We start from the raw sequence: 15,886 nt of genomic DNA, 5'->3' as shown, positions 1-15,886 counted from the left end.
TCGCAAACACAGCTAGTCAATGAAATCGGACGATAATTGGATGGATCCGTATGATCACGTCTAGGTTTAGGTATTGGTACTACTATAGCATCACGCCATGAAGAGGGAAATTTTCCGGAAGTCAAAATATCATCAAGATTGGCGTTTGGTCTGTTTAAAAGTACGCCGCGCTTTAGCATTTTAAATTTTAAATTCATTTAAATTATGCACCATAGTATGGCGAAGGAAATAATGTTCTGCTTTTTTCCCCGCCTTCCTAGCTTGTTTGCATTCATCGCTGAACCATGGTTTTCGAATATGTGGAACTACAGAGGACTTTGGTATACACTCATCAGCTATGGAATTCAGTTCACCAGAAAAACATTTAACAGCAGCAGGAACGTCAATAAAACGTTCAGGTTTAAGTTTTTCAGAACACAGTGTTTCATATAAAGCCCAGTTAGCCTTTTTAAATTTCCACCTTGATGATGGAGAAACATCGATATCAGATGCAGGCCTACCAAAGAAAAAAGCGAATTGCGAGGAAAGGCATAGAAATGTATACATTAAGAGGCGAATTTGCATAAAAACACAGCGATGCGGACTTGAAAGCATAGAACCTGCATAAAAATACGACGATCAGCAAATGTAATGAATAGAGTACGCGTTCCGAAAGACTCGAAGTGCATCCCGCCAACTGCACATGTGCAGTAACCAAAGCGGAAGCAAAAAAGACCACATCGTGAATGCTGCCGAGGTAAGTCTTTTTCTTGTGTAAATCATAAAACATGTCATTTTAGCAGCTTATGTTCATTTGTTAATTCTATGTCTATCCATAATTGTTTGACTCGTGATTAAGTATCATGTCAGTCGACACATTATTAGAATATAGTTCGTGACGTTATGCAGGCGGTGAAATGGTTGAATTCGGCCGGTCGTTTAACCTGTGTTGTCGCTGAGAAAGCAGACAGTTTTCTATTTTATGATGTAGCCATTGGGCTTCATGTAGTTGCAGTGTCTAGCGAACTTACTTAGAGTCTAGAAAATACATCATTTGCAACTTTTACTGAAGTGAAGGCCCGCTTTCGGTACTTACTTGACTATAGTCTGTTTCCTATTATGTTCGTTATCCCGATGGTCAGTGTCGCCTCAACAGAACATGGCTGCTGACTAGCCTCTTGAAGACTAAATGTAATGACCTAGTTGAAGCAGTAAGTAAACATATTATGTGTATTTTCATACTGACAAAGACGTTGTTAATGTTTGTTTGTTTGCTTGTTTTATTCTACATAATGAAATCAACCCCTGCTTCAAAGAGAAAAGCTTCAGCAGTACAGTCCTATTTGGAGAAGAGAGTCCTGTACACCCAGAAGGATAGGAGGAAGAGTCTTATTTCCAACAGCTTCACCAGTGAACAATACAAGAGAATGTGAAGAAGGCACTGGTGATTCCATTGATACTTCACTGGTTTGTGACAGAACGCATGATGGGGTGTTATTGTGTGCAGTGTGTGGGAAATCTTCACTTGAAATTAGTTATGTGTCAGACATTTCTGTTCACACTCATGGTGACTTGGAACAAGGTTATGAGTGTCCCAAATGAGGTACTGTCAGTGCTGTGGATGGCCAAGGTGGAAATGAAGAAGAATCAGTAAGAAAGCTTCTAAAAGTTGTTCCCAAAAACTGGCAGAAAATGGAAAAGCTAGCATAGTGATAAAGTTAATGGAAATTATCTGCAATGGCAAATTTAATTTGGAGAGTTTAACTTTTGAGTTATTTTTGGACACCATCAATCCCATTTCATCACAATCCCTAACAGAAGTGAGATTTTCTGAGAAGAGTAAGCTATTTTGGAAGTTCTGCATTGACAAACTTGGGGGTGCACCAATTAGAGTACTTTCAGGATGGAAGATGACAGGGAGCATTTTGTCAGGACAATCCAATCCTAGGCATCTTTCAGGGAAAGAATCTGATATGATTCAGATATCAGCGGAGAAATTGTAGAAAGAGTAAAAGAAAAACATCATCAGACAAGTGTTTGTCTGGCATTTGATGGTAAAAACCTGGCCCCTGGATTAAAAAATGACAAAGGTGATGTCAATTTTCGTGGACATGAACCAAATGGAGATTCAGTGGACAAATTGCAAGAAAATCATAAAGTCGACCTTCTTTGTTTGACCAAACTAGCACAACCAGAGGATTTTTCCACAAATCTTAAAAATGCCTCAACAGTTCTTTCAAAGAAGAAGATAGAGCTTGATAGTGTTATTCAAACTAAACTGTACTCCCTTGAGAAATTAAAGAAGCAAGGTGGGAAAGACTACACCAAGTCACGGTTTGCATATGCAATCAGCATTTTGACGGCATGTTGTCTTGTTCGAGACATCAACAAGAGGAATGATGACTTAAGGGAAAGGATCATGGAAATAGCATCATCATTTAACCAAAATTTGTCTCTAAATTTGAAAATTTGTCTCTAATAATTTCACCAGATGGAATCATGAATGAAAAGGATGCAGATAACCCTGTGGCAGCAATGGAGATTAAATGTCCCTTTGGTGGAATCCTGCCAACTGAAATTCCTGAAAGGTACTACCTCCAAGTACAAGCTGAAATGGTGGCACTACATGTAGACAACTGCATTTTCATTGCATGGACTGAAGAAATGACCCGAGTAATGCAAGTTTCTTTTGAAAGTGATGTGTGGGAAATGGCATTGGATATCCTTGTCTTAACATTTGGTACCGACATTAAGACATGTCCGTCAAAGTTGAACCCATCAGTTAGAGCTCTCAAAGATTACATTAAAAAAGGAGTAAAGGCACACTGTAGGTTGATATGTGAAGTCGAGTCCCTGCATGCTTGTGAATCAAACATGGACTATCAATCATCAAGGCACATATTAACAACTTCAAATCAAGATAAACTACCACTTCAAGAACGAGTGAACGAAATATGTGAAGAAAGTTTGCTTATCATCCGCAAACAATTCCCAGCTACTAGACACAAAGCAACGGAAGTTGTTACTTTTGTGGCAGGTGACTTAGACAGGATGTGGTCCAAAGATCAAGTACATGGTGTACCCTTTGGCTATTTCCTTCGTGGATACAGTCTACCAATCTCTGTTGTGGGAAATATTCTTGAAGAGTTTCTCCAGTACTGCCACAGGCAAGGCATTCATATACCTGTTTCTAGCTTTGATGGACAGTTCATGAAACTTGTTCAGACTTGGAATGGACATCCATGGATTATCTTGGAGCTTCAAAAGCAATTTTGGAACGCTGTGTGTAAACTCCCAAAATCAAGGATAATAGCGGAATTCAAGACATGTAATCAAGCAAACACATCTGTTGAGGGCAGTCCAATCACAAAGAGACGGGATACACAGAGTGACATCCTTAGCAGTTACTCTGCAAATTTACCCCAAACGGCACAGAGGTTTCTCACCCACAGAGACATTTGTGACAAGGATAAGGTGGAGAAATCAGCAACAAAAGAGAGATTTAGAAGATATTCCACTTGAATTGCTTAGCATTAATGTCTCTACAAATAACCAACTGCTGAATTTACAGACGTCAGCTACACAGCACAACAATGACCATAATAATGGCCACCCTGCCTCTTTTCTTTCAACAACTGAGCCAGAGGCAAAGCCTGCTTTGGTTTTGTCAAATGAGGACTTTAAAGAACTGAAAGATGACCTGTCAAAAATGTATGATAAATGGTGCTCCACGTCGGCTGAAGACTTTAAAGGACATTTGTTAGTTGCTGTGATTTGTCAAAAATGAATGCCAAAGAGCTCAGTTCGATCCTCAAGTTCTTGCGTGATAGGAAGCTGCTGAAAGTCAAGATATCAGGATCTAAGCAAAGAATTTTGGAAGAATTAAAGTCTCTGCTTCATGTTCGTGGAAATGTACCTTCCCAGAAATTGCGAAGGACATCTCCTGCTAAACTGAAACGCCTTTCCTTAAAATGTTTGCAGCAAAAGTCATATCCTAAAATGGCCCTTAATGTATCCTATGTTAACTGGAAATTTGGAGAGGTACTGGACAGATGGCGTCGAGGAGCCAAACTAAAGCACAACATGGTAGTGCAAGGTTTACCCAAACCAGTTGAATGGTTCTACATACCAGAATGGCATTCTGATAGAAATCAACTGGAACCCAAGAAGATAGATCCACAACACCTCCTCACCAGACATCGATCAGCTTTGTGCGAGGGCAATCTTGGATCAGCAAAGAGATCGGAGTTGCGGAAGAGGGAAATACACAGCTGAAGCGGGGAATGAATGATCGTCGTATTCTTATGCAGTTTCTATGCTTTCAATCCCGCATCGCTGTGTTTGTATGCAAATTCGCCTTTTAATGTTTACATTTCTATGCTTTTTCTCGCAATTCGGTTTTTTCTTTGGTAGGCCTGAGATGGAGTTACAGCTTTTAATATAGTAGGAAAATGGTCATGTCCATGGAGATCATCGTGGTCTGACCATCCGAATTCATTTAGTAGTTCTGAATTTGTGAGTGACAGGTCGAGAGCGGAATACGTCGCTGTACCAGGGTGTAAATATGTGTTGGAGCCATCAAGATCACTTTTGGCAAACGTCGAAGACGGTGAAATATAGAGAGAGCATCGCGTCAACGCTTCATGTAAAGTAATTCCCACTGCAACAGCCTGCATGTTAGTAATAAGTGAAACAGGGCTTTGAATAACGTTTTGTCTGACTAGAATGGATGATCCGCCAGTGGCCCTATCACCCGCAGGGGATATGCATTAAAATGACGTAGGACAAATGTATCTGTTTGTTTTAAAAATGTCTCTTGGAGACATAACGCTGAAGGTGTAAAATCTTGGAATAATAGCTGTAATTCATGTAAATTAGTCCTCAATCCTGAATATTATTGGAATAAACTTTATCTTTTGGGAGGATTTATTGGGGATCTACCCTGCACTCTTTTGGAGGGCGATAAGCTATGTGCCCTAGAATGGACGTTTTCAGAAAAGTCCATGTCTTCAATAGACCCATATTTATTAAACAACTGAATTTTATTTTGTGACCCTTTAGAAGCTCTGCCACTTTGTTGTTTTGAAGCATAAGGCTTAGGCTTAGGTTAACTTTTAACAGTTTGCTGACTATCATCTGTCGATTGAGACTTTGAGTGTGACTGAGATGATGATGATTTGTAAACAGAAGAAGACTTTTATGTACTAGGAAGTGATTCCTCGGTCTGAGATGATATAGCAGGGAGAATCGCAATTTACCTAAGTCAAGGTAGTGTGGCAGCCTGTGGATGATTTTGTTATTTTAGAGGTAGACCCCGATGATGTTTTTGCTACTGTAGCATATCTTTCTGGAAGATCAAACCTCTTTACCATTTTTTTTGCCTCAGAAAAGGAGATACTTTGAGTAAACTTTATTCTGTTTATTGTCATTTGCTCTTTCCCAATTGGACACAGTTTAGAAAATGAGGAATGGTCGCCTGAGCAGTTGGTGCATTTTTTAAAATCACTGTCGCAATCTTCTGTTGTGTGTGTCTTCTCACCACAGTGAGCACACACAACAGACAATGTGCAAGTATTTACACCCTGTCCGTATTTCTGGCATTTAAAACACCTGAGCGGGTTGGGGATGTAGGTGTCAACTTCAATGTTACAGTAGCCTGCCTTCACTGACTTAGGTGCATTTGGAGATGAAAAAGTAAACAGGTACGTATTCGTTTTGATGGTTTCGTTGTTTCTCCGAGTTGAAAAGCGCTTGACATATAACACACCTTCATCCTTCATTTCTTATGCTATATCAAGGTCCGACAATTGATCCCGATCTCTAACGATACCTTTACTCGTGTTCAAGGTTTTGTGCGGAGAGATCGTGACCGGAATGCCCACGAAAGATTTAGTGTTCATCAGGTTGGTTGATTGTTGCTTTTTCCCGCATTCAATTAACAGTGCACCCGAAGGTAAACGTCTAATGTCTTTCACATCCCCTGCAATACGTTGAATACTCTTGGATACAGCAAAGGGGTTCAACTTTAACGGTGTCTTGTCAGGAGTTTCAATCACAATGAAACGCGGCCAATACTCAATCGATGCCGACGGTCTGTGGTCAGTATCAACAGGGTCATTTTCAAGTGGACGTTTTGTTTTTTTGAGTGGTATTTCGTAAGCCATTGTTAATGGCATATGGTTCATCATCCGAGCTCCCCACCCACCACGGAGCATCACAAGGACCAATTCCACCAGACTGGCCCATGAGTCACCGCCTTCATAGGAAACAAGGCAAATTTCAGAACAACATATTTCAAAATCAAAAATGTTTCAGACAATAAAGCCAAGACCAAAGTTACACCAGTTCCAAATGATATGTGTGCAATGATAAAAATAATTATACTCCATGCACAGGGCTTGGCATGACCAGCCGATTGGTCGAACCGGGCCCATTCAACCACCCGTCTAGGCGAAGTCAGGCTGCAAGCCGCTGTTGCCCTCCGCCGACACAGGGCCGCAACCCACGGCAAACAGGTTGGTGGACCAAATATCCCCCCACACACACACTCACACACCGGGTCCACAACAGGGGTGTCGGCGAACCCTTAGTACCCACCACGAGGAGGTGGCTCGCCACGAGTGCTGCTTTGTGCTGCTAACATCTGTAGGGATGGTGTAAATCCAGCTAGGATACATACATACATACATACATACATACATACATACATACATACATACATACATATAGAGATAGATAAATACATTGATACATACAAACATACATACATACATACATACATAGATACACACACACACACACACACACACATACATACATACATACATACATACATACATACATACATACATACATAAATTCGAATTCAGGATTTAAGTCCCGAATGTGAGCAAAAAATTAAGATTCGGGATTCGAATCCCGAATCTGAAAAAAATATTCAAATCCCGAATCCGTTTCTAACTTCATGTTCCTTCTACCTTCAGCAATGATGTATAGCCTGTTTTATATTGTGTTGTCCGAATAATGATGTTAGTTTTAACTTTCCACGCTAGTTTTAATTCCATTTGTGATATTCTGGTTGTTTTACTGCCCTTCGTTGACTGTTTTTTTAGGATATACATATATCCTATTTCAGTGTTAAATCTTCTCGTCACGATACGGCTGGAATATTGCAGATGTGACGTTAAATATTAACTCATTTACTCACTACAGTCCTTTTGACGAAAGGTTTTTATGATATATACAATTTCTTTATTATCGTCTAATTTGTTCTCGTCACGATATGGCTGACATATTGCGTTGTGGCGTTAACATCATTCATTCACTCATTCGTTCATTCATTCATTCTCTTTTTAAATGCCTGTCAGATGTTCACTCAAATATTTTTATAGCTTACATTACATACGGTTTTTCATTGGATGGTGTAACTGATGGCATAAGTATATGAACGACAACATGACTCGACGGCAGGCAGAAACTTTGTTTCTTTCATACGAAAGGTTTCGGGTGCATCAGGTTTCCCATTTAAAACCATGATACCATATGGCATTCTCTACCAGTGTCGTAATGAACCAGGAACAATTTACTCTAAAACAGAGTTTGTATGTAACAGTCTAACTGGTTATAAATACATTCACTTTGAAGCATTCACGTGCAAACTGAGTAAGGAGATTTTCACTTGAGGATGTTTAGTTTAGTTACTAAAACTGGGTAAGACAGGAGTGAGTTGGGTTTTACACCACTGTTTGGATTCGTCGTTGAAGAGATCATGTCTCCACTCACGTGCTCTCCACCGCAGGACGCCAAGCACGTAACCCCGAGTGCATCCAGACGCTGACGAATGGTCTTTGGCGATATCCTGTTGACACCAGGAACTGTCACTGTGGCTGGTTGAAATACTGTGTGTGGTAACAGATGGACGGCCACTTCTAGGACGGTCTGCAACGACACGATTTTGTTGTAACGTCTCCACAAGCGGCATATAGTGTCCTGTGCACATTGAGCTGCTTTGTAACGATGCCACACTCATTACACGGGTTTGGTAATTGATATTCGCACTGGTCAGTGAGATACCGTTGCCTCTGAGTAATACCCGTTATAGTTGCAGGCGGCTAATAGGTGACCAGCCACCCCCCACTTACAGTGCACGTGCTAGCCGCTAAATGTAATACTGGTAAAAGGACGTTTGGACCAAGTCTTTACAGTCATTAGCCAATCCTGTAATGAACCAAAGCAATCAAATTTAAGAGCATATATAACTGCTCAGACAATAGGCCCAGGATAAGCGGTAGAGACGTTCTTGCATACGCCTGTGTGTAGCTCTGAATAAAAAGTCATGATTTGTCCGAGTTTTGAATGGCTATCCGTATTGAGATCATGCAACAATAACTCTACCCTTTTTTGTTCACGGCATATTTTATTCACCACAAGAGAAAATGACAAATTGAGTTGACAAGATTGTCAATTTCGCCATGGACAAGATCGTCATTTCAGTAATTTTCCAGCAATGTCACAGCGAGGAACACCAGAAACGCGCTTCAGACTGGGAATCGAACCCGTGCCTTCGGCGTGATGCTTTAACCACTAGGCTACACCACCTCCCCCAGTACTTTAAGCCTGAAAAGGAATATTTGTGAGTCTGTGTCATGGCATGGTTAAATGACATACACTAAATGCTAAAATGACGGGTTTGTTTATTTATGAAAAACATTATCCAGATTATTAGGATCAGTATATATATCTAGGGACGATGAGGCAGAACACGACAAGGGTTCGATTCCCCACATGGTTTTTTGAAACCCATTTTTGTTATGCCGCCGTGATGTTTCTTAAACTGTCCAAAAAGCGACGTGACAATAAAACTCACTCATTCACACAAATTGGTTCAGATCTGCCATGAGGGTTACTTTATTCATTTACTTTTTAGCGAATAGTAACTGAATGAGTTAATTTTTTTGGTCATTTTGGGAGGACACAAAAGATAGGCCTCGCACATTGTATCCGACTCTATGCCGTGACGAGCAAAAGCTTTAACCACAAGACGCTTCCCCCCTACCTCCTGTCGTTGGTTTGGAAGTCGAAACGGCACTTTCGTGTTCCCACCCATGACGACACCCATTTTTTTGTTTCAGATCTTCGAACCAGAATGTGAGAACCAATGTAGCCAAATTGTGACATCTACTCAGATATTATTTTTATTGGATAAATGTGGCTTACTTTTATTAGTAAAATTACACATGAGTCAGGCAATATTTTGGATAATGCGCTTGGTTTGACCATTGTGTTATATCCTGTGATATGTCGAATATAGAATCGATGTAAATGGTTGCGGTGCCCCCACTAAAATACATACGTAACAACGATGATCATCCAAGTGATGGAGCTGCTGCTGCCGACAACTCCGGCAGATCGCCCCATGTCCACGCTCTTAGCCATCGTGTCATTCATCATTGTATCACTTGTCAAGGATCCTGGTGTTTCGGGAGCTGTTTCAGGAGCCGTTGCAGGAGCCGTTGTAGCTGGTGTTGTGACAGGTTGGCACGCAGAATTTCCTGTCGTCCGACATCATATTGAATTACAAAGTGTGCTAAGTTATATGAACGTTCTCTCTCTCTCTCTCTCTCTCTCTCTCTCTCTCTCTCTCTCTCTCTCTCTCTCTCTCTCTCTCTCTCTCTCTCTCTCTCTCTCTCTCTCTCTCTCTCTCTCTCTCTCTCTCTGATGTAAATGCATTTATTGACTTTATCGAAAAGGACAAGATCAGGTTTACTGTCCTTGGACCCTAGTATGGTGATCTGCCTTCGGTTGTTGGCCCTAAATAGCCCATTTGTACATTGTATTGGCCAAAATTGTTTTCTACATTTAAAGATATTTGCTCGATGTCATCCATGTACAGAAGATGAGTAAGAGGGTTCCATGCTGAAAGCTCAAAACATTTATAGACAAGCCGAACAGCAAAGGGTTGAAGGAATCTCCCTGACATATTCCCCGTATGACTGAAATGGATTCCGAACTGTGCACCTGCCCAAACGAGTACATCTCAAGTTGAGTCGACCAGTAACTCATTATAGACTTGAGCACATTGAGAGGTTGCGGTGATATGTTTTAGCTTCTTTCAACATCGTTTATGATCCTTACATCCCCCAACATCCCTTCCGTGTTCTCTTTTGTTCTTTATCAATTATGTCATTAGAAGAGCAGTGAGATGACCTGAGGTTTGTCAGACACCCTGTGAATGTTTTATACTGAGTATTCAAACATGATAGGGCGGAAGTTCTAGGGATCAGTCAAGTCTCCTTTTTGGGGAAGGTGTATTGAGCAATCTTTCGAGAAACACGGAGGAACACCACCTATGTCCACAAGAGAGTTGCAACAGTGAAGTAATGATGTTTGGACACAGGGAAACAGCTTCCAATACCGATTTCGGATACCATCACACCCTGGTGCAGAATTAGATTTTGACTTTTTGACAACCCTTTTCAGGTGGTGAGATGTAATAGACAAACGACCAGGTTATTTTCTCATGCAATGTATGATTGTAATCGCTGACCCACGGTGCCTCAAGGTTACAGTCGAAGCATACAGATCATCGCTGTTTCCAGAACCTTTCATTGGCATCCATGGGATGTCACCTATCATGTTCACCATCACCCTTTGTTTTGAATTGCCTGTAAAACTACTTTTCATTATTTCTAGTTCATTTCTTTTATATATTTGGTTTTATGTTCCCTCTTTTCATTTCATTCAGTCCAAACCTTTAATTCTGCCCAAAGTTAATCGACAATTTGGAGAAGTACCTTCAGCTTTCGTTGTCTTGTTTTGTAGTTTTAATTTCCTTCAAATTGTCTTTTGCCTTTTAGACATTGGGTTCCCTGACGATCTTATTTTTAGGCACAGCTCTATCCAGGAAATATTTCTTCTAGTTTCAGTCACTACAAGAAACTGTTTTTCTATTCCGTCTTTTGTTTCTATCTTGAGATGATTTGTCTCTAAAATCTGTGTGAAATTCCTCTGAGGTATATTATTAGTATAATGATTTTAATTATTACAGTGACTTTGGGTTCGATGTTCATGATGTTATACACGGGTTGTCTCCCCGAGTTTTGTATCATAAATAAGGTCTAGTGTAGTGTCAAACAAGAAACGAAATAAGCGTACTGATCAATTGATCTTTTCATTTGGTCATCACGTGGACCATTTGTATTATGCCAAGATTCTAATATGGAATTTTACCCTGGTCTATTTTTCTTTTGGAGCTAGCATTACACTTGCTCATCATCTGCAACCCATGTGTATTAGAACATTTGCCAGGTTAATAAGCCTGATTTCTTTACTCTGTTGTGGGGTGTTGGTGTTCGTTATATACGCAACTAGTTTGTGATATAATTATCATAATTAGGGCTAAGCAGAGCGTTGAATAACTACGAAATAAGTCTACTGATCGTGTCCTTGAAGAGTTATTGTTTTTTTTTTTGGTTGTTTTTCATTTGATCATCGCATTATGTTTTGACTTGATACATAGGGACATTTAATCAATCAACTGGCTACCTGGTAAACGCTCATTCTTTCATCATTTAACTGGGTTCCTGGTTACAAGTGACTGATTAATTTTGGCTTTTGTTAGGTTTGGTTATTTACATTCATTTCACTCATTTATTCATTTATTGTCCATCAATCAGTCCAATCGATTCATCCATCCATCCACCCAATCCACCAAACAACCAACCAAACGAGAAAAAGAAATTTACCAAATCGCCACCTGGCATCGTGGTTTGAAGAGGCTTCAATGTCGTACTCTGAGGGAACGTACATGAGAGGAATGTGGTGAAGTGTGTTTTGTCCAACGTCGCAGCCTTCACCCACATTGAGGAGATAGGATTCAATGCGGACCCACAGTGGTGTGTACTGGGAACAAAGGTCACCAGATATGGCCGACATCATCCCGGAGCAACTGTCAAAGTCTTTATCGAGACAGAACTGTAGGTAAGAAGTCTTGTTTGGATAAATGTCGATAATTGCCAAGCCTGCGTCACTGTTCACCAGAAGCCTCACTTTGCTGCAGCTCTTCACGTCAAACAACAGGGAACCAGAGCTGAAAAGCGGTTTCCCATCCACCTTTCTCAGATTTGAAACGCTTTCAGTTCTTGAGGTTTGAAACATGTCACCACGGATTTGATCGACTGGAAGAAGAGTGAGAGGTGATTGATGGAACGATATATAATAACGATTAGGACAAAACCTTCACCCAAGACATGGAATGATATACAGTAAGGCTTCGGACCAACTTTCCACCCCGAACATGGAATGATATACAGTGACGATTCGGACAAAATTTCCAACCTGGACATGGAATGATACACAGTAACGATTAGGGCAAAACTTCAACCCCGGATATGATCATATCATGTGTTACATCTGTATGCATGAGAATATACAATGTGTATCGTTAGAAATGTAGATTTGTGATGACACTACTTATGTCATTACAACTCTTTACACGTGTCGCCATGGATGCCATCAAATCTGTAAATTTGTGATTGTCATTGCAAATGTGAGCATGTGATGTGCCAAGGTTCAAATACGATCATAAAGGCAGCCTCTTGGGGAACATGTAAAAATTTGACCTTTCCCATTGACATTTCTAATGAAAGAAATTAACTTACGACCCCTCCAAAACCACTGCACATGTGAGTGAGTGAGTGGCTGGATAAGTGGGTGAGTGAGTGCGTTAAGATTTAAAGTCACATCGACAATATTTCAGCCATATCGTGACTAAAACTACTTCTAAATTCACAATGCTTTTGTAAAATGTGTATGAACACCCAGCTAACATATATCCTTGCAGGTAGATAACTATGTCTGGACAATACAAAGTAAAAATAGACTATAGAGCACCATAGTAGGGAACAAGGGGACTGCCCAACACAGTGCCTTATCTACCTACATGGAACATAGGTGGATACTGGTGCCGTGACCGTGCTTACTGTACATGTTATTTTTGTTGATTATATTTAATTGCTTTATCGAAATTATTTGAATGATTATTTGAATGCTAACACCAGCATTTGTTGAGTGTACGCCGTTGATGACACTGTAATATGTTGACTACCTGTCCAGGCACGACAGCGTGTGGTGGAGTGTAATTTCAAGTGTAACCTTGTATTCATGAATATAATAACTACCAAAGTATTGATAACTGTTGATATAACAATCGCTCTAAAGTTCTGCCAAAGCAATGATTCAAACAATAGTCAGAACATGACATAACACATACCTGTGAAGATCAGCGCAAGGAAGATGAAGACGGACACCTTTCCCCGCTGTTCACACTGAGCGAAATTCACTAGCTGCATCATTTGTCAGATAGGCAATTCTGACATGCTTCTCTGATCTCTTCTGAATATATGGTCGTTTCGGCTGTGCAAACATCAGCAAATCACGGACATTGTGTTTTGATCATTTGTTGAGACGTAATGCGATTGTTGCATGTAAATGACATATTTCGAACTGGTATCAATAATACAGTGGATCTACAAAGTGTATTCGGGCTGTTTGTACGAGTGAAAAATACAGAACTGCGGTATGTGAACTACAATTTTCTGAACTGATTTAAAACACGACAGTGGTATAATGAATGTTTTATAGCATGGCAAGGGCGTAGTTTCTCTTAACATACACGGTCCTGGACTGGCACGGTCTTCAGCAATATGGCAATAGAAAAAATTCGTGGTCGTAAGGGGTGACCAACGAGATCGAGTGGACAGGCTCAGTGTGAGTTGGTTGATGAATGTCATCCAGTCCGAATTAGATCGATGCTCATGCTGGATTCTCTGCTCCATACTCCATTATTACTGACTGCAGTCATATAACTTAATGCAGCGTTGAACAACAAGCAACAAGCAACAACCAACACACAACGAAGTTTGCGGTGTACGTGACCTTGTCTGGCACATGTATCCTAAAATGTGAGTGGCTTAATTCATCAACACCAAGAACCCAGAAATGTATGACGCTGATGAAATGTTTTCCACTGTCATTGACTGGGTTTTTTCCACCCACAGCTGTTCTCCCTTGTAGAGTGGGGCGAGAGAAAATACAACAGTGTGGTCACTGCCTGTCTTCGCTGTCCCAAAGCCGATAATATTTGATCCGGTTTTCATAATGTGGATGTAAGCACCGAAAGGGTGGGGCACCTTCAGTGATAGATTGGTGTAGAACATGTAGGTGCCAGAGACGGGTGCGGTGAACTTTCCTGTGTGCTCGTCGTAGAAGGAGTTGACGTTGTAGACGGTGAAGTCAAAGAGACGTGGAGTTCCGATGGCTGTATCGGGTGGACTTTCTGTATGGAAGGCAACGGTTCTTGTCTTTGGCGCTATATGGATTAAAAGAAACATTTATTGAACAAAGGACACTTAAACAATTTTAGAGTTCACCTTGCCCTGCACAGTTTACGAGAACAAAGATTGTTGTCAAGGACATTTCAACTTGTAAATGTTTTCCTGAGTCGTGAGAGATTGAAGTTGTTTAAGCTACTAGACATATGAGAGTTCAAAATCTCTACCTGTGTTTGTACCTGAACATTTCTCGTGAACTTTAACAAACAACCCAACACACATTTTAATGCACTTAGAGCCTATAACAAACAAACAGCAATGAGGTTTACGCACGGTAAATGACATCACCATGTGCAGTTGCTTAACAAAATTACATTTTTATGATAAGTCGTGACAAACTCCGGCCATTGATTGTGTTTTACTATAAACTAGAACAGTGTAAAAGTACCTGGAAGTTGTCTCCAAATGAAAAGAAATGCAACATACGTAATAGACTTCCATCATACATTAATCAGTTATATGGATGGCCTTTGGTATTTTTTTTAATTGTATCATTAGCATTGCCATAACCAACCAACGTATAGGTTGAGCAATGACGTTTATTTCTATGTATTCATATGTATCAGTCCGTGAACAATCCACTCTCACCGTTAGTTCCCTCATACGAGCAAGATTAGGTTGCTGAAGATTAGTTCTAGTCCTTGTGTCTACAGATGCTGTATGTAATTACACCCAGCACAGCTCTCTTTTCTGCAGTTTCACCACGATCAATTGTCGCGCAAGTTATCAAGTGAGTGAGGCGTTAAGCAACAAACCAAACCAAGAAAAGAACACACACTTACCAACGTCCTGTATGACTTGTGATAGAGACTTGATGTTGCCATTGGTCAGTGTCTGCACATGTGACATGTCACGCTGCAAAGAGGAACCACGGATATCGTGGAGGTGATGTTACTTTATGCTGTGTGTAGATTGTCCGTCACCGTGTGAAGAGCTTGTTGAACATCGTGAACATCAAGAAGTTTGGTTCATTTCATTCTGAAGTCTTTCCAGCTGCATCGACACATTTTTTGCGCTTGTTTTTTTTTCAAAACCATTTAGCTGACCCCAAACAACAACTGGTCTGTAATCACTTTGAGAGACAATGAGCTATTCTGGATGAACGCCTCTTCTTCAGTCTTGACATAATATAGTGTAGTATTTACTCGCTGTACATGGTTCTCTAAAGCTGTAAAAAACCTGACTGCCACTTCATCCTTCAGAGACGACACATCAGCACTGGCCAACTGTTGCAGTGATTTGCTTGTCTGTATGTCTGTTTGGGTGTTCCGTAAGTCCGTCTTTGTGGCTTGTAGCTCTGTTTTCGTACATGCCAGATCTTACTGCTTTGTGACCCGTAGATCTGTTTTCAATTGACTTGTGGTTGTCTGAAGGTTTGTCATAGACTGTTCAAGCGGAACCACATGCCTCAGTACACTGGAAAGATCAGCAGTGCCGTCTGGTTTTGTCATGGGTAAAATTAGTCTAGGGAGAGAGGGGGGTTGAAAAAGACCTAGGAATATGTTTGTCATAAACAT

The 15,886-nt window shown here is 40.6% G+C and overlaps 1 pseudogene; it reads right to left on the bottom strand.

The window, feature by feature from the left end:
* Positions 1 to 8,186: 8,186 nt before the first annotated feature.
* LOC137280876 (uncharacterized) lies at positions 8,187 to 15,886 on the bottom strand (annotated as a pseudogene).

The sequence above is a fragment of the Haliotis asinina genome, chromosome 4, assembly GCF_037392515.1.
Source record: "Haliotis asinina isolate JCU_RB_2024 chromosome 4, JCU_Hal_asi_v2, whole genome shotgun sequence".
Lineage (NCBI taxonomy): Eukaryota > Metazoa > Mollusca > Gastropoda > Lepetellida > Haliotidae > Haliotis > Haliotis asinina.
This window is presented reverse-complemented; position numbering and strand designations above follow the sequence as displayed.